The sequence below is a fragment of the Lolium rigidum genome, chromosome 3 (genome assembly GCF_022539505.1).
Source record: "Lolium rigidum isolate FL_2022 chromosome 3, APGP_CSIRO_Lrig_0.1, whole genome shotgun sequence".
In the NCBI taxonomy this organism is placed as follows: domain Eukaryota; kingdom Viridiplantae; phylum Streptophyta; class Magnoliopsida; order Poales; family Poaceae; genus Lolium; species Lolium rigidum.
In genome coordinates this window covers 371,683,235-371,705,437 of record NC_061510.1, presented here as the reverse complement: position 1 = coordinate 371,705,437, position 22,203 = coordinate 371,683,235, and the positions used below count along the sequence as shown (strand labels likewise).

At 42.6% G+C, this 22,203-nt stretch overlaps 3 long non-coding RNA genes across 3 annotated transcripts; all 3 read left to right on the top strand.

Moving 5' to 3' along the window:
- Positions 1-11,225: 11,225 nt before the first annotated feature.
- On the top strand, positions 11,226-14,310 carry LOC124700537. The gene is made up of 3 exons (XR_007001764.1): positions 11,226-12,978; positions 13,541-13,655; positions 13,770-14,310. It is a non-coding gene; the product is annotated as an uncharacterized LOC124700537 (long non-coding RNA).
- A 1,276-nt stretch (positions 14,311-15,586) lies between these two features.
- LOC124704277 lies at positions 15,587-18,082 on the top strand. The gene is made up of 3 exons (XR_007003524.1): positions 15,587-15,817; positions 17,100-17,731; positions 17,818-18,082. It is a non-coding gene; the product is annotated as an uncharacterized LOC124704277 (long non-coding RNA).
- Position 18,083: 1 nt separating this feature from the next.
- LOC124704275 lies at positions 18,084-19,540 on the top strand. Its single transcript, XR_007003523.1, has 3 exons — positions 18,084-18,306; positions 18,386-18,452; positions 19,214-19,540. It is a non-coding gene; the product is annotated as an uncharacterized LOC124704275 (long non-coding RNA).
- Positions 19,541-22,203: the final 2,663 nt, after the last annotated feature.

The window sequence follows — 22,203 nt, the reverse complement described above, 5'->3', positions numbered from 1 at the left end:
AGTCACGGTGGCTGCTATTGGAGGCTTGAAGTTATGGCGGAGAAGTGTACTGGTTGTGATGAAAACTATGCTACAACTGCTCCTCCTATGTGTCAAGTGTTCGGTGACTTGCAGCAACGGATTTGGCAAAAATAGGTGGCAGCAAAGGAGGACTATATTCTTTTGTGGTGCTCCTCAAGTATCGAGTCATGTTTTTCAAGTTGAAAACCAATGTGTGATCTTTGTTGGTTGTACATGGAAATAGCCTTGCTGAAGGCATTATTTTGTGAACTTGGACTTTCTTCGATCAGGGGAAAATCCAAGATCTTCGATCGGGCGACGACAATGTTTGTGCATCATTTTCTTGTTGGAGGCATCGCTTTTGGAGAATCCCTTTTGTAGTCTGAGAGTTATATTCGGTGGTGGTTAGAGTGTTGATGTTGCAAGTGTTTCATCACTAATATGGGGTCTTTGTTTTGTTTTTGTTTTCTTAGCTTTGTGCATCCTTGATGTATTTGAACATCTTGTTGGTTCTGGGTTGTAACTTCTTGATATTAATAGATTCTCTTTAACCAAAAACAGGAAAATAATATATTGTGCGGAGCCAGTGGTAGAGTTAGCTATGTCTCTTCAAGTTAAGGAAGTAAGAGCATCTCCAGTCGCGTCCCCCAAACCGTCCTCCAAACGATGCTGGATCGAGCGTTTGGGGGACGTGTTTTGTTCGTGCCGCGTTTGGGGGACGTCGCTCCCCAGTCGCGTCCCCCAAAATAAATTTCAGAAATTTAAAACTTGAGTGAGATTTGTTTAAATTCATCCAAACTTGCTATATATTACATAGATTCGAACGAGATTCGATTAAATTTAAATTAACCCTAATCTAGAAGTACTTGCGGCGGTCGGAGGCATCGTGGTACTGGTGGAAGTTGTACATGTATCGGTGACAACCTCCTGCTTGATGCATTCGTCGGGCTCTTCGACGGGCTCGTCCTTCACCAGGCCGCTTGGTCCTGCCTCGCCGTCGTCGGTGAGGTCCACGAGCGGCTTTCCCGGTGTCGCGGATGGACATGGCGATCACTGTGTCGAGGTTGCCCCTCCAGGCGTCATTGTCGTTCAGCGACGCCAAGCACGCCGCTCGTAGCCCTGGGCAGTCCTCGGGGTCGTCGCTGCTGGCGATGACCCGCTGCTGCCGCTCGTACTCCGCCAGCAGCGCCGCCTTCGTTGCTTCCTCGTCGTCCTGCTCCTCCTTCACCTTCGGCTTCAGGATGAGGAGGGCGTCGCCTCCGCACCTTTGCTGCCGCCGGCTGCCGCTGCCGCCGTGCCTCGGATTAACGGGCGTCGCCGACTCCTCATTCACCACACGCTTGGGGACGGTGTAGGGCGCAGAGCGGTGGGACGAGGACGGCGTCGATCGGGCCGGTACTGACGAGGAGGAGTTGGAGGAGGACGAGTACGTCCCGCCGACGAGGCTGGTGGTGCTGTGCATCTCCATGTCTTATTGCGCCTGGAAGTAGGCGCCCCACCAGGCGTCGTTGCCGATGGCCGCCTAGGTCGGATCGGCCCGCTCTTCGGCGTCGAGTGCAGACCGCCGGGACCTGATGGCATCCCTCAAGCGCTCCATGCCCGGCGACGACGGTGGTGGGAGGCCTATGCCGTTCACGGCCATCTTCCAACCGCCGCTGCTTCGCAGGCGCATGTCCGGCGGGACGGGATATCCCGCGCGTTACATCGCCCACGCCTCCTTCATGGTGAGGCTACTGCAGCCAAAGCCGTTCGCTGCGGCGATCTTGCGGGAGGACGACGACATTGGTTGGAGCGGGAAGGAGAAGATCTGGGAGTGGCGAGGAGAAGATTTGGGAGCGGCGAGAGATTGGGATGAACCGCATGGCCTCTTAATGTACAACGGCGGCAGACAAAGCGGCAGCGGGTCGTTGGACGCAATAACGTTGGCGCCGACGTCCACACGGCCATGCACGATGAGACGCGTCCCTGCATCGCCTGGGAAAACTGGGACGCCATTAACGTCGCTTGACCAAAGGTAGGAGACGGAGTTTTAGGCTTCCGAGCCACTGACGCGTCGGTCCCGCCACGCCTCACCTCGCTTTTCATTGTGTCCGGCGTGCCCGGAGCCTCCCCTGTGGGGCGGAGACAGGCTCGGGGCGCCGGATGATACGTCTCAAACGTATCTATAATTTGTTATGTTCCATGCTACTTTTATGATGATACTCACATGTTTTATACACATTATATGTCATTATTATGCATTTTCCGGCACTAACCTATTGACGAGATGCCGAAGAGCCAGTTGTTGTTTTCTGCTGTTTTTGGTTTCAGAAATCCTACAAAGGAAATATTCTCGAAATTGGACGAAATCAACGCCCAGGGTCTTATTTTTCCACGAAGCTTCCAGAAGACCGAGGGAGATACGAAGTGGGGCCACGAGGCGACGCCACACTAGGGCGGCGCGGCCCAGGCCCTGGCCGCGCGGCCCTAGCGTGTGGGTCCCTCGTGACGCCCCCGACTCTACCCTTCCGCCTACTTAAAGCCTTCGTCGCGAATACCCCAGTACCGAGAGCCACGATACGGAAAACCTTACAGAGACGCCGCCGCCGCCAATCCCATCTCGGGGGATTCGAGAGATCGCCTCCCGGCACCCTGCCGGAGAGGGGAATAATCTTCGGAGGGCTCTTCATCGCCATGATCGCCTCCGGATCGATGTGTGAGTAGTTCACCCCTGGACTATGGGTCCATAGCGGTAGCTAGATGGTTGTCTTCTCCTCATTGTGCTATCATGTTAGATCTTGTGAGCTGCCTATCATGATCAAGATCATCTATTTGTAATCCTACATGTTGTGTTTGTTGGGATCCGATGAATATTGAATACTATGTCAAATTGATTATCAATCTATCATATATGTTGTTTATGTTCTTGCATGCTCTCCGTTGCTAGTAGAGGCTCTGGCCAAGTTGATACTTGTGACTCCAAGAGGGAGTATTTATGCTCGATAGTGGGTTCATGCCTCCATTGAATGCAGGACGATGACGAGAAAGTTCTAAGGTTGTGGATGTCTTTGTTGCCACTAGGGATAAAACATTGATGTTTTGTCTAAGGATATTTGTGTTGATTACATTACGCACCATACTTAATGCAATTGTCTGTTGCTTGCAACTTAATACAGGAAGGGGTTCGGATGATAACCTGAAGGTGGAATTTTTAGGCATAGATGCATGCTGGATAGCGGTCTATGTACTTTGTCGTAATGCCCTGATTAAATCTCATAGTAATCATCATGATATATGTATGTGCATTGTTATGCCTTCTTTATTTGTCAATTGCCCAACTGTAATTTGTTCACCCAACATCTATTTATCTTATGGGAGAGACACCACTAGTGAACTGTGGACCCCGGTCCAATTCTTTACATATGAAATACAATCTACTGCAATTGTTCGTTACTGTTCTTCGCAAACAAACATCACCCACACTATACATCTAATCCTTTGTTTACAGCAAGTCGGTGAGATTGACAACCTCACTGTTACGTTGGGGAAAAGTTCTTTGATTGTGTTGTGCAGGTTCCACGTTGGCGCCAGAATCACTGGTGTTGCGCCGCACTATACTCCGCCACCAACAACCTTCACGTGTTCCTTGACTCCTACTGGTTCGAGAACCTTGGTTTCTTACTGAGGGAAACTTACTGCTGTGCGCATCACACCTTCCTCTTGGGGTTCCCAACGGACGTGTCGACTGCACGCCATCAAGTAAATTTCTGGCGTCATTGCCGGGGAACTGAAAAAAAGTTACACCACAAAGATTTCTAACTCCCACGTCAACTACACGCCAGCACCGGACACCGTATCGAGCCGCGCCGGACAAAAAAAAAACGGGTTTAGAGGACGCGGCTAGGAACGTTTTTTTGTCCGGTGCGCCCCAAATCTCTTTGGAGGACGGTTTGGGGGACACGACTGGAGATGCTCTAAGGGAGAATGAGCAGGAGTTCAGCCTTGTGAACGACCGAACCGGTAAAACATGAGAGAGAGAGAGGGGGAAAACTACGCAAACCTAATGCGGCTAGGGTTTTCTACCACTCTATCGGTGCTAGTCCACCCCGCCCCGCCTCCGATGGCCTTTCAAGCCTTGGATGTGTAGCGGTCTGTGGCCTCTCGCAGTTGGGAGGGTTCCTGTTTTTTTTCTTTTTTCTTTCAGTCTGCATCTTCTTCGAGATGATGCGACGATGGGGCATCCTGAAGTCACAATAAGGTCCTCCTCGAACTCAAGGTCATCTTGAAAAATTTGCGCTCATCTAACCACTTAGCTGCATACAACCATATTGAATGCCTCAAAATTATGTAAAATGTCTCTGCAGAACATAAATAGCGTCCCAAACCGTCTCTCTAGCTATAATATAAGTTTACTTCAGGACTGTCTTAAAATGCATCTATATGATCTCATGAAGTAACTTATTAACTGTCTCATAGAATGTCCTTGAACATGCATTTATGCTGACGATAAAAATGTCTCAACTACTGTCACTACAGTTAAGACACTTTACATGGTGCCTAAAAGAAATGCCTCTACATTAAGTAAAGTGGTTCTACGCGATTATTTAACAATTTGGTAGAGGAAAATAATATTTATCGCTAAGAACAGCAGCTCGCTGGCAATTTGCACGTCCATGACAATGTTGCAGTGCTGCGGTCATGTGCTTGGTTGTTGGGCTTGTTGTCAAAACGTAGCGAGTCTGCGGCGATATCGGCTGTTCGCTGCAGCATTTGTACTGCGAATAACCGGCATCGGCATCTGCTCTAAACGATGACAGTGCACGACAATTGCTTCAGACGATGAGGTCTTTGTTCCTAGGAGCGCCATCCACATCTCGGATAGCTTGCCACCGAGACGCCCTACTAGATGAGGTCATCTACGTCTTCAGGGACATGGTGCCTCGAGCAGTCAAGCATCCTCGCGATGTGAGCAGAATCAGAGAAGCACAGGCAGCTACTGCACGCAGACGTTATCAAGCACCTACGAGGTGGAAACAACAACCAGTTCGCCGACTTTCAGCCCTCTGTTCTTCGGCCCTCTTCAGGTACCTCGCCACCCAAGACACCCAACAAGTCTCCTGGGTCTGGGTCCATGCCGCGCTGAAAGTGGAGGCGCCCGTGTGCCAAAGATCACGTTCACGTAATTTAGCTGATTCAGTCATCCAGTCTTAGACAAATAAAAAAATCATTGCTGATTTTCAGTTTTATAGTGTTTAAATCACCACCATTCAGCCACTCAGTTCATGTCTCATAGAACATAATAGTTGCAAACTTTCTTGAAAACATTTTCAATAAACAAATTTTAAGATAACAATATATGGTCTTATGTGGAACTTTGAACAAAAGGAAACAAGGTAAAAAAAAAGTTGATATCATTCACTGGTTGTACCTGTAGTCAAATGTAGTGAAGATACAATGAAGAGTGTTTACTAATGAATCCACAGTGGCGCAGTATCAGAAGTATCTGTCAATTTGTCAAGTTGAACATGTAAGTAAAGACAGTGGTCAAAAAGGTGAAAGGGAGACAGCAATGAGGTTAAACCTGAAAGGGATACAGTAATGTTAAGTTTAGTAGAATAACCTTTTTGTCATCTTGGTTCATAATGAAAACAAGGTGGAGCCCAGAAAATAATGGGTTATATTTCAGAACCAAGGACAGAAAAAAAAATCAGAAGTCAATTTCTTTTATCATCTTGGTTGGTACATTACTTTTTGTTATGGCAAGGTACACACCTGCTATGATGCTACTACAAACTACAATGTAAATGTAATAATTATCAATTGGCAAGATCCCTTTATTTAGCAGATATAAAAGTAGCCAGAAAAGGAATTAAGGTCATGTACCCACTACACTGTACTCTAAGGAGTATTTAAATACCACTTTTATTTCAGTTTGTTAAACCTCTTGGAGATAAACTCATTACTAGTTCATGATTTATGTCAATTCAAATGCGTTTCTTAAATTTTGTAATATTCAAGATCCGTAATGCACTTTAGAACTCCATTTGTTACTGGCTTCACCCATGACCAAATCAAAAGATGTAATTTCACCATTTGCTATGCACCCGGGGCACGTGTTTCTTGTAGATCTTCTTCACTATTATGTGCTCACTCAGTTGCTTCTTCTAGCGCAAGGTGGCGTGATGAGATACCAGATTGTATTTATTTCATTTTTTCTATTGAGTTGCTTGCTTTAATATTATTATTATTATTATTATTAGTCATCAACTTGACATTGACTATCTCACAAGAGTGCTCTCAGTAACTTTATATTACCATGACTTGATATGGACAATGTTACACTAGCTTCAATTGTATATTGAGTGCTTTGTCAGTTGTATTATGCCCAGCTGAGTCATACTCATATCTGAGTAACTTTTTGTCTGTCACACTCTGTTATCTGTGCATATTCGAAAGTAGATGCAGTGTATAAAACAAATAGGCACACGCCCATGGAACTGCCACAGTTTTTGTGGCGGCAAGTTGCAAAATTTGGCTACCAAATGACTATAAAAAGTGGGGTAAGTGGCTAAGAAAGTGTGCCTTTGTTGAACTCAGTACATTTGTAGCAGTACACAAGCAACTAGGACAGAACCTTGTTGTTTGTTCTATTCTGCTACGAACTGAGTGCAAAACTGTTTTTAATAGATTGCAAGCCAGCCATGCATTTAAGTACTTTATACTGACAATGTTATACTATCATCAATTTAATTCTGATGATGTCTTTGCTAGGATGTGAAACTGGCAAACAAGACTCTTAAACTATTAAGGAAAAGATCAAACAGATCAACAAGAAGGATGCAAAATTCAGCAGCAATATGGCATGCTTAACAAGCATTTCCAACATAAAAAGAAAGGCGGTGGAAGAAATCCAGCAAGATATCAATATGACCATGGTTTGATGATGAAATGAAGAATTATTTTCCAGCACATAAAGAAAAGCTTAACAACATTGCTTATGTTTCAGTCAGTGTCCCAGCATTATGTTCATATCTTATCAAACTGTTTGAACCAAGTGTGACCTTGTGAGACTTTGGTAGCCAGTTTATTTCAAAAAAATAGAAAGCATAATCATTAGGTGTACATAAAATATTTCATGCATGATTACAAGTTCAAAAGTTACATATTTGACAAATAAAGGTAGCATTCAACAATGTATATGAAGTCTTTCCAGAAAAAGCTTGTACCTGTAGTGCCGCTGCAGTAGCCAAGAGTTCCATGTACTCATTAGGTGTACTTCTTTCTTTAGTGCATCGAGAATTCTTGATTCCCCGTAGAAATTATAATGAGATAAATAAATGGATGTCCCATTACGGCACAAATTAAACCCCATGAAGTCCCAGGGTCTCCCTGGCAAACTCAATATTGTTAACTACATCCTGCAACAGCAAGGAAACTCAAATAAGAACAATTTCTTAAAATGTATGGTTACGAAACATCACTTCTTAGATTATATGAGTAATAGAAATTCTTAGCAGCACGTGTACAGAAAGAAGCATAATCCTAATTAGAACAAACATTCTGCATTTGGTGCTTCAGCAGCTAGACATGCACATGCATTCCATTTTGACTTTCAATCTATTTTTCTCGTTTCCCGGCTATAGACTATTGCCTGGACATTCCAAATTTATTGTAATAGATAGAGTTGAGACCAAGTGATCGCTCAAATATGCATCCAACTATAGTAATTAGCAATTTCTGCCTGTTTCCATTGTTACTGACTTACTGTTGCATAAGCAGCATTCTACATACATGATTTTATTTTCTAGCTTCAATTCTGAGAACTTGCATATGGGGCGTCCATGCACATGCATGTCCTTGTTGAAGTGAAAGAACATCATAGATGGTGTGCTTTTGTTATCTAAAAACTTAGCGATTGACTATAATCTGGCGGTAGAGCTGATGCATGAACTTATAGATGTAAGCCCAACAGAAGGAAACTGGAAATATTTTTGCAGGGGTTACTATACCTTTCGTGATCCTCATGTACCAACGATGGCCTCCAGCTTCGGTCATCTCAGTAAATTGTTATAATATTTGATTCTAGCACCATTTAAAAGCAACCAAACAATGTGAGTAGCTACATGACAACTATTCAATATCTGCTCTGATTGCACACAGAATTCCCAATCTAGAGTGCTGAGAAGAACACACACTTTACAATCAGTTTTGCATAAAAAGAATATCACAGTAACTTAGTGAAGGCTTGACCTAGCATACAAGTGCTTGCATAGGAACACATGAAAGAAATTGAAGATGCTAGTTTGACTGAAGCTATTCATGGTTATGGAAGGGCAAATAATAGGAATATTGGTAATTCATTTTTTATTGGATTGATAAATGTAGGTAATAATCTATCTAAGCATAATAATTGCACCTAAAAAGCAATGGTTGACTCAAGATCTTGGGAATATCTCAACTAAGAACAAAAATAAATCTAAGCCAAAGGAGCCTCTGTCAGCAAGCAAAAGTGTTGCGCTACCGAGCAAGTATCTTCTTACATATGTCAATAAGCATCTAAATTGTGCAGGAGATTCCCAAATGATACTGACTGGTTTCACAGATAAAAAAGGCACAGAATACAGGTATATCCATGCAGGGAGTGTAACACATTTCTGTGCACAACACGTGTGAGTATGTGAGATAAGATGTAGCTCGAGAGCTAACACAACAACTAAGTAAGTATCCAGCAAAAGAATAATCTACAGCCAGTCAAGGAAAAATCCTTATAATGTCTTCTCTAGTGTTTCAGTGTTAACTGTACTCATGACCCACTTCACATATTTCCTTGTTGTATATTAAAAATTGTAAAAATTAACTGATTATTCTCGAATGATCATGCAAGACACCAACAACTGAATAGACCAATTAATCCGAGGTCCTATAACCTGCTCATATTGTTCTTGGCTGTTAGTGAATAGGCAGTCCCGAATTCCTATTTCAGCGAGAATATGTAGGTGAGCATATATATGAGGCATTAGAGAGTAACATACCAGGTGCTAAGGAGCTGTGCACAAATTATTCCATGATGACAGCGATGTAACACACCACACAATTTGTCCGATTTCAGAGAAGCTTGTGCTTGGCAGACTCTTGGAGGCGGCCGAGTTAGTGATCACAACCTGCACTGAAGAGAGGTACATAGATAGAAGTATATACGCAGCAGGCATGCATCACACAGAAACATTCATAGGATGGAGCATGGGCAGATCAACCAAACGCCCAATTTATAATTCAGCTGGCCAGCTAAGTAAGTTCCAAGTGACAAACCAAGCATTCAGTCATGACAGTGATTTCAGAAGCGAAACTAAATACAGATCCCAGGTGGTACAAACACATGCATCACCCAATGTAATCAATGTCCATATGTCCCTGAAAATTGTGTGACGACCATAATGAATGAAGCATCTACTACATGACGGCGCACGAAGTCACCGGCTCTGCGCCCACGTTGTACCCATCCGCAAAGCCCTCTGCCACCACGCCTTCCGGCACGAAGTACGGCGGCGGCGGCGGCGGCGGGCCGGTCTTGCCGCAGCGACGAGGTGGTCCAGCAGCCTGGACTCGAGGAGGTAGCGCTGGGGAGGAGGCGGGCTGGGCAGAGGCAGCGGCAGCCTTGGCGTAGCGCGCTTGAATCCACTTGATGGCGCTGATGACCGTGAGCATGACGAATGCTCCCGCGCCGCCGGCACCCGTGGCCTTGAGGAAGCAGTAGTTCGCCTTTGGTTGGTCGCACGGTCCGCAGATATTCAAGGTCTGGGCGACGGGCTGGGCGCTCATGGCGGCTGGTGGGGTTTGCTTGCTTTCGAGGAGATTGGGGCTAGGGTTTACTGGGGAGCGGCTGCGGCAGGGTGGAGAGGGCAGTGGAGGAAGAGGAGTGATGAATCGGGTTATGGAGGAGTAAGTAGCTCTAGCTTAGTGATGGCGGGTTAGTGAAGGGGTTCGTGTACGTGTACGGTGTACGTGTACCTGTGTGAGATTTAGCTAACAGTTCGGATTTTTCATGCTAAACATCGCCATCGCCCTAGCCGGCATATCGATCACAGTAACCGCATCGCATTGGGGGATTCGGCCCATTTGCGTGTTTCCCACCGAGTGGGCTTTTTCATTTCCTTATATATAACTACTATACTATTTGGGAACACACATCTTTTTTGTCAAAATTTTGAATTTTCTTTGGGATTAATGATAGGGTGACACGTATGTGCTTTGATGTTTTGCATTTCGCTGGTTCTTTCTTGTGTACCGTTTTGGTGCTCTTAAAGAATTTTGGTCTGATTCGGTGATGTGTTGTGTTCGCGAGAGTTTTTGGCTGCTTCGATGGTGCATCGCGTTTTGGTTCGTCAATCTTGTGGCCGAAGCGGAGCGGGGGCCTAGGATCTTGAGCTTTCTGCGTGCACGTCTGTTGAGAATTTTGGGCGATGACACGTGTTTATAATACTCCAGCCTTCTCGAGACATCTTCGATTCAACCGCTTTGACCCAATGTCATACTACGTACGTGGCGTATTTGGAAGAGTCCTTATCTTTTTGCCAAACACGCTCTCAATCTGTGCATCGTGACCCACGCCTAGAACCTCCTATTACTTCCCACGATTTTCTACCGGCGGCCGCATCCGCCTCCACCGGTCTTCCCCTGTTCGAGCTCCAACCCCTCGCCGATCTCTTCCTTCTTTGACGCCAGTGCGGCCGGTGGTTCATGGCATGGTTGGACATCACTCTCCCGGCCGACGATCTTGGGGCGGCGGCGACCTGTGAGAGGACAACTGCTCAAACGATGGCGACAATGGCGGGGTTGTACTGATGTACTCGACCCTTTGCTATGCCTCGGCACCGCTGCCTCCCTCCCAACAGGGCAGCAGCCGTCGATGCTTCCTTCCATGGCGTATGACATCTAGGGTTCGTCGCTCGCCACCAGCGCAGGTGTCTCCTCTGTCCCGCCGCCTGGACCGTCGGTGAGCCTATTGCTACGACTTGGGGCCATCAGGGATGCAGCCTACTTCCAACGGCGTTGGCGCGCGGCCGTGCTCCGGGTCTTCGTGCGCCTCTACCACCAAACGCTGGAGCTCTACCCACACCGAAATCAGGTTTCACTCCATCACCTACTCCATACTCGCCCTGGAATCCGATCAGCTCAGGTACATCCATCTTTTCAATCTTACACGTCGAGCTGGGCATCACTGAACTGGAACAGAGTTTGAAGTTTAATATTGTATGGGGACTTCAGTCCCCAGCTAAATCGCATTACCTATCTACAGAAAGGATCAATGTTTTTTCTGTGTTACAGATAATAATTTATGTGTTCATTGACTTGGTAAGACGATCAGTTATAATGATCCAGAATATTTTTCATGAACGGCTCTGCATTTTTTGAGAAAGTTACTTGATGTGGAATAATTCTTTTTAGCACTATGGGCATTTCCTGATGCCATGGAGGAAAAATCAAGCGACATCACTTTCCATTTGTTGTGAATTTGTGATTGGTTTCCCCTTGCTCTACAATCTTGATCTTCTGGCATATACTGCACCACTTAAAATTGTATCGGAATATCCCCGAAGAAAACTTCTAATGTATCTCTTTTTTTTTTGTTGTATTGGAACCTTACTGTTTTGTACACCTTTTACCATAATTTTTTAATAGATCAGAATGTAGCTCCATATAGCTATATTTAATAGAATTTTTACTGATTTGTCAGCCCAAATAGATTAAGGGGAGTTTCTACTGTCTGCTTGAAGATTTGACATGTGGCGCATAAATAATATTGATTGTCTTATGCCTAATTATAATGATATGTATCCCAGATGCAATTCATGTGTCAAAAAGCTGAGGTGAGGTCTAAATGCTTCATAATTTACGGTTTTCTGGCTATGGTTGTACTATTCATGATTACTAGACAAACAACCACCATTTTTTAGTACATTTTAAGCGCTGTCACGAAACTACGATATAATCAGGCAGTGAAGAACCTGAGATCTGCTTCCTGCCGTTTTACCTATAGGATTCTGTTTGCAATTGCAGAAGTCCGGCCTCTGTTAACCCTTTATTTATACAATAAACGTGCATGCTGTATTGTACATTAAATTGATAACTGATATTGCCAGTCCTAGCCATAATTTATTTACTTGGTGATGATGCTTATCAGATATAATTTCAAAAATTACTATGAATCTTGAAATCTTTGTATTTGTAGCAAATACTTTACTTTACTATTGCAGCTATAGTATATAACTCCCAAGCTATTTATCAACTCAGTTACTCATCACATGATCTATCCTCACAGTGTAATGGAGTTTTCTTTTTGCAGGTAGTTGAATGAAATTATGTGCATTGTGATCATGTGAGATACTTGTTGCCCTCAATATTTCCCATTTTCTTATCATATTACAGGAATACTGTAAGATCTCTTATCATCATTCATATAAGATCTCTTATCATCATGCATATAAGTCTTTTTCTTAGTTTTCCAGTCAAGTCAATGAACAATTAGGCATGCTGATGGATGTGTATAAATCTTTATTTTTTGTTTTGACTGGGGCACATTGGATCCGATGACTTAAATTGCATTGCTATGGATATACATCAATGCATACTCTTGCTGCGGTATAGGAATTTCTGACCAATCATCTCATTTTCAAATGCATATCATAGAGTTATATCCATTTTTTGGCAGGGATGTATACTAAATTTCTCATGTGGTTTATCACTGATCTTTTTATTCTTCCTTGACACAGGTGAAAAGTTATTTCCTTGTGTTCACTAGATAGCATGTTCTGAGAATAGTTCATATATGCATTACATCCACTCTTGTGGTGGCAAACATTCAAGTCAAGTACTCGCTTGTGACTTCAAACCCTGAAGACCTGCATTTACCTTTGGATAGTGGTTTTTTCCTCTGGTTTCAGGAAGCATGAAGAGGAAAAGCACTTACGTATCTGCAAAGGGAAGCGATCTATCTGCACAGTATGTTCTTTTTCTCATCAGCTCTGTATTATATGAATATGACGCACGCTTTTAGGTTCCCTTGCACATTTGATATTAAGTAATGAAGTCCAACTTATTTTAATAGTTGTGAAAGAAAATTTTGCCAATTTTAGCTCTGATAGGACATCCTGTGACTCATGTCGCTCTTCCGTACATTTGTTGGCAATGTATAGCAAAACAGATTAGCAATAGTCCTCTTTGTGTGCTACACAATAAATTAGCGGCAGATCTCTTCCAGTTTTACATGTTTCTCTTAGGGAGAGCTCTTTGAGTGTCCCCAAAAAAATCCTTAATATTATATAACTATATGCTATATCCTTCAGGTGTCAAAAAAAAATCCTCACTGTGCGCAGTAATTTGTTCAATGAAAGTTGACCATGATAAACTTACGTGATGTATTTCTGCAAGTTTAGAACACATGATCTGTGGAGATATAGAAACAACTTACTCAACCAATTTGTCATATGAATTGTAGAGAACCCCATTTGTGATCCGAGTTCTTAATTTGGGTTTTTGGCTGTCATTTTTGCTGATGATGCAGAGCTACACTACTCTTAGCACATAGAATGTATTGCATGGCTATATGTATGTATCCTGCACCTATGTTAGCAACGGCACGGCTATGATAAAAGGACATATTTGCAAGATTGGCCTAGGTGTGTTTTGAAATTAGATGCTTTTACTAAGAACTTCCTTGCTCATATATTCAAACTTATTTTATTTTTCTTTCTTGCAATTTGATGATTTCTTTGTATGAAATATGATGATAGGGCTACAAGATCACAAACACCACTTTGAGCAATCAATGGAAAACTAGAAGCACGGTTATTATTTTCACAAGAATATTTGAATAGTAGCGACCACCGTTCAGATCGCCCACATCATCTTCTCTGACATTGGCGGCGGAGAACAAAGGCACCATGAGCTAGAAGAGTACATGCCAGGGACATAGGAGGAGGAAGAACACATCAAGCACACCACCGAAGAATTCTCACATAGATGGCGACCGAGAGGATCCACTGGAGAGGGGGCGGCAGCTTCGCCGGCAGCAACGAGCTAGGGTACTCCTATGAGAGAGCTCGAGCCCACCATCCCGTGTCCCCCTGTCAAGAGCCAGGAAATCATTGTTCATCAAACAATTGAGGAAGATGGTAACCGACATGTATGACTCTATGTGCCAGTAGGACATTGTCGGAGCTTAGCCTTCAGTTGTGTCCTTTCGAATTTTATCCCCTAGATGTGTGAGATGTACCGGGTTTTGTAAAATCCATGGTGAAGTCCCTCCAACAGTATAAATCTAACAGTAAAGAATTTTATCCCCTAGCAGTTGTGTACCTTTATTTTTGCACTCGCTATTAAATGTTTTAACACATCGCTTATCATCCGTTTACAATCACACCTCTACATTACCATAGTTATTTGACATTGAAGGGTCCTTTATTCTTCAATCCCAGCTACCTTGATGGTGGCATGGTGCGGCGTGCCGCCGCGCCTGTCCATGCTAGTTTCCCTAAGAGCGAATGAAAGTCGTTTTTTCTTCTCTTTCTGACCCTTTATATTTTTCACATGCTTAGTCAATTTTGAAACGCATCTTTGATATATTTTTAAGAATGTTAAGAAAAATCATGTGTATATTTTCACATGCTATTTCTGTATAAAGTCTTTGTATGAAAATCGACTTGTCGTTTGTGCTGTGTAAACAAGACAAATTTTGGTGTTAAACATAAGGTTTTTTGTGAGATATGTTTTTTTTTCTTTTTTACATCGAGTGACGGTTTTTCGTGAAAGAATTTTTTTTGAAATTGTTTACAAATTTTTTTGGTGGACCCTGGAAAACCAAATTGAATTTCCGTTTAATTGTTGTTGATATTTCTTTTGCGAAACATAGTACAAATGAAGGCGTGCTTGGAGAAGGCGACGCCCCTGGTGGGTGGCTCGAGGCAGCGCCTGCCACGTCACCCAAGGTTTGCTGAGTGCCTGGTTTAGATTCACAGGGAGTTTGCGAGTACCTCGCGCCAGCACATGGCAAAGGCTGGTAAGATGCTCGGCAAAACTACATGGCAGAGACCTCGGCATGGAACACTCGGCAAAGTGGTCATGTTTTTTTCCATTTTACCATGTTTTCTCTACAATTTAACATTTTAAACACAATAATATATATCTTTATACTATATTAAATATCTAGAGGTGGTGTCCCATGGTACGTCCTGCTCCCGCTCCATCCCGCTTGCAAAGAAATCGGCCTCTCTTGCTCTGAACCGCTCAGGCGCTCACGCAAAAAAGATCGTGTGAACCACGCACGAAAATTCAGGGGCGAGGAGCGGTTGTACTACCACGCACGCACGACTCCTGCTGCAAAAAGGAAAAATCCTCCAGCCCACGGTTCCTCTGTCATTATCGACTTCCGTCGTTCCTCCGCCGAATCTCCTCCGCATCGAGCACCATCGTGAGAGTGCAGTCGTGCGGTGGGCTTCTCCGCGCCGCGCGCTGTCCGTCGGGCGCCGCTTCTGTTGTCTTAGCTGGCGGCACCGCGGGGGGCGGCTCCTCGAGGGGAGCAGCGATGATGTGCGCTCCACGGGGGAAGCCACTTCCGCTGGTTCGCCATGGCCGTCACCGCCCTGAGCTGAGCAACGCCGCGACGATTTCACCTCAGACTGCAGCGCCACGGGCAGTCAGGTCAATCCACGGCCGCAGGTGCCGGGACTGAAGGACTCGGTGGCCTCTACTGGCAGGTGACGAGATGCCGTGGACTGCCATCTCCGCCGTGGCTGCCGATACAGCATCCGACCCCAACTGTCCAACCTCCTTTAATTAGTCTGTAAGTTCATCCACCACTGTTACTGGCTAACACGCTTTGTGCCCATTTCAGCTTCCATTAGTTCACATCATGATGATTTTCGAGGATTTCAGTCTCTTCACCTCCAGCTAAACCTCATTACATATCCGACAGAAAAGCTCTAGATCTGACACAGCTCCCTCTTAGATATTATTGTTAATGTTAAGCTCCAAATAATTATAGTTTATGTTGTTGGTGACTTGGTGAGGCACCTGTTTATAAAACGATACAAAACATTTTTCATGAGCGCCTCCCTTTTTTTTGAGAAAGTTATTTCATATTGAAACGTTGATTTAGCAATATAAGAATATTCTGATTGTATGGAAACATTCTTAAAAGGAGCCTACCAAATCAAGAGCTAACACATCCTGTGTTCTGTTCTGTGACTATTGATTGACAATCTTTATAGATTGCTAATTAAAATTGTAACTCAATCTTATACTATTACCTGACTTGCATTGTGTGTGCGCTGGTTCTTCATATTCGAGCTGGGGTATACAGTTGTACACTATAAGTGCAGCTTAGAAGAACACACAACAAAGAATTTTTTAGGATGTAAGAATAATTAGTGGAGTAATAATAATTTACAAAAGGTAGTACATTTTTAGCCTATTAGCCAAGTGGTGCATGAGAGATGGAATCATGTTGTGATTTGTCAATTTGATTTCCTTTTTTGTATTCGTTTTAGTACTAATAATTTACAAAAGGTAGCACAACTGGTTGATTATTGGCGTGTGAATGTTTTACTCCACTAGACATATTGGGGACAAATTAGGTGGGATGTTTGTTTTCCTGGTACATGAATGGAATGGCAGTGAGTATGCATGCCAATGCCGATATCCATATTCTACCTCCTGCTTGTTGAGTTTAACTGCGTCGAGGTTCAGCTAAGGTTCTGCATTAGCTATGTTGCATTTGGTGCCAAACAAATGGTTGTGTAAATGCCTGAATGAAATCTGCTTTGTGTAGCATTGTAGTTCTGGAAAAATGAAGAATTATCGATGTATCCTAATATAATTGTCCAATTTCATGTGGTTTTTGTGTTATGCTTAGGCGACAGTGGTATTGATTAAGCCCTGTTAAATACATGGTATATATCTTAGAGATTGTGCTGCATATGAATTTCTCAAAATTAACAAGTAATGTTCCAATATTATCTCTTAGATATTCATGCGCTTGCCAACCAAAACTAATGTGGTTGCTCATACAAAATTAGACACATGAATTACACTGTGTATAACAGTTGTGTCCAAATACAATGCAGGAAGCAAGATAATCAACAACTGACTATGCCCTACAATGGTTTTCAGCGCCTTCAGAATCAACAATCTGCAGTTAGCTAGCAAAGGGAAGGCCGTGGTCAACATTATCTCTGCACCCACAATTGCTAATGACCGCACCATTTGAATTGATTTAGTTTTCTACTATTTCATACTTCTGTTGGATCAAATCTTTAGAGGTTTGTTGCCTTTTAGTGTTCCTTCGAAATGCACATATATGTAGATATTCTCATTCTTACTTTGGTGTGCATGGAAATTTGTCTCACATCGTAATATTTGACCCAAAAACAGTGGCACGAGTTGACTCAATTTATCTTCTTTGTATAAAATGTGTCTTCGGCAATTCATCTACGTTCCTCCAAACACCCCTTAATGCTACTCTAAATTCCCGTAGGTTACTTGTAGTACCTTAACACATAATAATATAGAAGTGAGCTTGGCATCTCCACCATTCTGTAGAAATAAATTGCAAAGATTCCCATATGCATATTTAGTTGAATTAGTTTTATCAGAGTGTATGTGCAATTACAGGATCAGAGCCTATCTCACTGCAATTACAGGACGCGATGTAGTCTCCATGGTGAGAACTGACACTCTGTTCCTTCCAGTTCAGAATGTATGCTTCCGTGTGATGTTTACCATGTCAGTGTTGTTGCACGTCTAGCAAGGATGACAGCAAAGAGATTGGAATTTTGATTTCAGGTTTATGTTACTGAGGACATATGAGAACTCCCATCATTTCTCAAGTTTGGTGCCACCGGTGCTTTATTGCCATGCAGAAGTGTATTGGTTTTGTAGAGGAAATAAGATTGTACAGGTCTATTCTGGACAGGATATATTTTGTGCAATAGAGCATATAAATTGTTATGACCCTTTCTGCAAAACAACAAGTGTTACATACTCTACGGTAGTGGGGAAGCAGGGGTTGTTTAACTTCCTTTATTTCTCGGTGACTAATTTGTTTATCTTCTCTGAAGCTACTAATATTTTTCTTGTACTGTAGATTTTATGAAGTTATAAATATCCCCTTGTACTTGAATATAATTTCTCCACAATTTGTTTTGACGAAACTCAGTTTATTTGTACTAAAATTTACCTTGTTTCTGAAAATTCATAGGAAGGAGCTAAAAAGTAGAAGCTATTGCGATAAGCTGCAAGCTTCAGTCAACTCCTAATTCCTGGCCACTATGTGTACGATAATTGCCATCAATAAAACCAGTATAGTTTGCTTTTAATCAAGTAATTTGACATATAGCACCTCGCCGCACAGGCCCGTCGGCAAAGGATTTGAGATAGCGCTGCACCGAAGTACCAGACACATACAAATCGATTATGTTGTAAGTTTCCTCACTAACTCTTGTTCTTTCTATACCGGTGGCTAGCAGAAATATTTCCTTTACCAACTTGCAGGAAGTAAGAACATCCTATTTGATGAAAAACTATTATATACGTAATACTTTAATGAAAAAAGTTGAATTGTAATATTGGCTTCCTTTAGTTCAAATGATTAGTCCTTTGATTGCTTTGACCACTTTTTGTGGCTCCATTGAAAATAAATAGAACCATCAGTGGCAACAATGGTGAATGCCATGAGTAGGAAGCATACCCTGCTATTTAGATTCGTTTAAATCTACTTGTCAGGCATTTCTCTTGATCCCGTTTTGCCTCCTGAGCTCAATGGATTATTGGTGACTTTTAGACCAACTTGCTACGACTCAACATTGCAAGGTGGACCGATTATGTGAAGCTCTGTTCAGAATTTCAAGTCTTGAGTTATCTGTTACAAAAAAAAAATGCAGGTGCAATAATACTTCAAGAATTCCGTATTGCCTTTGTCCTAGAGCTACAAAGAATGAGTCATAAAAACTGATGATACATTTAATTATTACTTAAGTAGTACATTACTTATACGAGCAAGGTAGGGTCTTGAGTTGTACTGGAAACACACATTATATTGATCCATTCAGTCTTACTAAAGTACCACCTATGTAGTTAGCTTTGCCAGTTTAAGGAAATTTTGTTGCACTGAGATTCCGTATTTCATGATATATCTTTTTGTTTTCTTTTTTCACTGTACTCACACAATTTAGTACAACAGGGTACTAAAATTTGGCGAAGGATAAGCAAATTAAATTTACGGGTACTTCAGTTGGCATATCGGCTCAGTCTAGAATAATAGATGACGTGGTGAAGCATAATCACTTCTTTTGCAGCTCAAATATCTGGTTTCATCATGTAAACTAGAGGTTCTAGCAGTAGAACACCAATGATCTATAGCGTATGTACTGCTGCCCAAAGGCTAAGACAAACATATATCCATTACTTCTTTTTATCATTTATCATTTATCATTTAATCTTGAGTCTTGCAAAATATACACATCATACTGTTTTTGCAATAAGAAATATGTGTTCTACTCTTATCTTCCTTGATAACAGTATTTGTTTTATTTAACCTTGAAAACGACGCATTATATACATCTCCATGCCAAAACATTACTTCATTGAGGGCTTGACACCTGTCTTGTTGCAATATTTTTTATCCAGATCGACATTGAATCTCTTATGCGTTATTTATTTCTATCACTGCACAAATGTGTTCCTACGTTGGATATTACATGATACTAATTTGGATCTGTTGACATATATTTTGCTGACGAGAAACTACTTTACTAGGCGGTATCTTCGCAAAATAGAATGTCTACGAATCAATGTATCTTCTTATCTTTTTAAAGCTCCATAGAAATGCACATGTACATTAATGTTGGATTGTTTATTTGCATACGCTGTCAAGTTAAAATCATTTTGTTGAATTACATTTTTAAGAAAATTAGAATCTTGTTGCTTTTGAAATATTATGTATGACTATCTTTTGCTATACACGTGAATTTCCACATGTATTATATTTGCATGCGTCACATTAATAAAACTTGGATAAGCCGTGGCAAAGCACGGGCATTCAACTAGTAGGATAGATAAATTGACAACAACTTATCTAAACAATATTACCAGATGACACATTGGGTCTGTTTGGATGGAGCCCCAGATTGCCAAGCCAAATAATTGGTCGTTGACCAAGTGGTTGGTTATCGTTTGGATTGAAGCCCATTTATTGGCGCGTCCAAGCTGCCTTCAGCTTTGTAGTACTATAGTTTTGCGCCCAGGTGTTGGCAAGGTGAATTATGGCTCACCCTTGCGTTGGCAGGGCAAATGCAGGCAAAAACCAAACACGCCCATTGTGTCTGAAGATTTTCTATCGAACTCACGAAAATCAGTTTTCCATTTTTCGAGTGCCTCACGAAGTTTTTTTTGTCAAGTGGCTCCAATGGACACAATCTATGGTTGAGCAAAACCCAGGCACAATGTTAGAAGAACACGAACACAACATGTTCCACATACCCACATCGCGCTAGCTTTCTGGAAATTGTGCCGATTTCGCTGGAATCATTCCGGATTTGAACTAAGCGTTTCGTTTCTCCAGATTTTTTGAAAAAATCATTTTAGGTGTGATTTGAAAGTAATATGCCTGAGAGGCAATAATAAAATGGTTATTATATTATTTCATGTTTATGATAGATGTTTATTTGTCATGCTAGAATTGTATTAAGCTGAAGATGTTAATGCATGTGTGTTTAATAAACAAATAAGAGTTTCTAGTAAAGCCTCTTGTTTAAACTTCATTGATTAACTGATGATCAAGGTTTCCTAATCATGAATATTGGATTAGTTAATAACGGGATCACGTTGTTATGAGAATGATGTGATGAAGACATCCAAATAAGTATACCAGTACGGACAAAGTCATTACTATACCTGGTGAGGACCTCCCCACGCGAGATGTTTGATGGCCGTTGGATCGTTGCACTGAGCATACAAGTACATAAAATTTGGGTTTCTGGGGTGAACTTTTATTACCATTGCATCCGTTTGTTTTGAGTTACTGCTGGGCCACACTTGTTACGGTCCCATATTGCAACCATAGAGGTGGTCTTGAGTCACGGAGGAGCACGGGAGGAGAGACGGATGATTACGGACTAGGGTTAGAAAATCCCCAATTCCCCCGCCTCCCCCATCCATCTTGTCACAACCTTGGCAGCCAGCTCTAGGCGCTGGCATCTTTAGGTGGAGTATGGCCTCCCCGCGGAGGAATCCGAGGAAGGTCGGTGGCCATGCGGCCGCCACCGTCGTTGTGAATTGGCACATGGGGGGCTCGAAAAGGAAGTCGAGGGAGGTAGCGTCGGCCCGCGACGAGTGCCTGCTGGAGCTACGCACTACCCAAAAAAGGAAGGTGGACGGGGCGACACAGATACTCGAATCACTCATTGTACACTAACGTGTGACTGTCATTGGCGAGGCAAGTCCATCCGATATCGTTCATGTCACACTAGACTTGTCGTGGGGAGCTACACCTAACCACCAAACTTGATACCTACCGCAACAACTTAGGGAAATGTCCAAACAGCTTGTAATTATGCATCCTTCTATAATACATCCATTCTAAAATGTTATTTTTTTTAGAAAGCTAATTTAGCTTTCTAAAAATCTTATATTTCAAAACTGTGGTAGTACTAAATAAAAACCGAGTGCATTTCGAAGGAAATTTTGAGAGCTGGCAAATCACATGACGCAAAACCTTTAAAGAAACCATCAGAATGCTAACTATATCTTCTTTTGTCACAGAAACATCAATATATCATACAACAAGTATAGCCCACTAATATGGTGATGAACCACAATCGGTTTCCTTCTAGAAACCAGGTGGCCCGTGGCAAGCCTTTTCCCCGATCGAGTAACGTATCCAGACTGGGTAAAGTATACGGTTGCACGGCTCCACCATAGAAAAACTGCCCATTTGCAATGTGCGTAGCAGTATATACATGAGAGTCCGTCATGTATATGATCGAGTCCTCTGACATTGTAGAGGCACGCCCGTTTTGGTCGATCAACTGGATGTTGCTTATGGATGCAGATGCCGTCACATCATCCATTGGACGGTAACCACTCCCCATGGGAGCCAAATCAGTGGCAGAGCTTATAACATGGCCACCAAACTCGATGCCTGCTGCTCGATTGGCCATCCCTCCGTTAAAA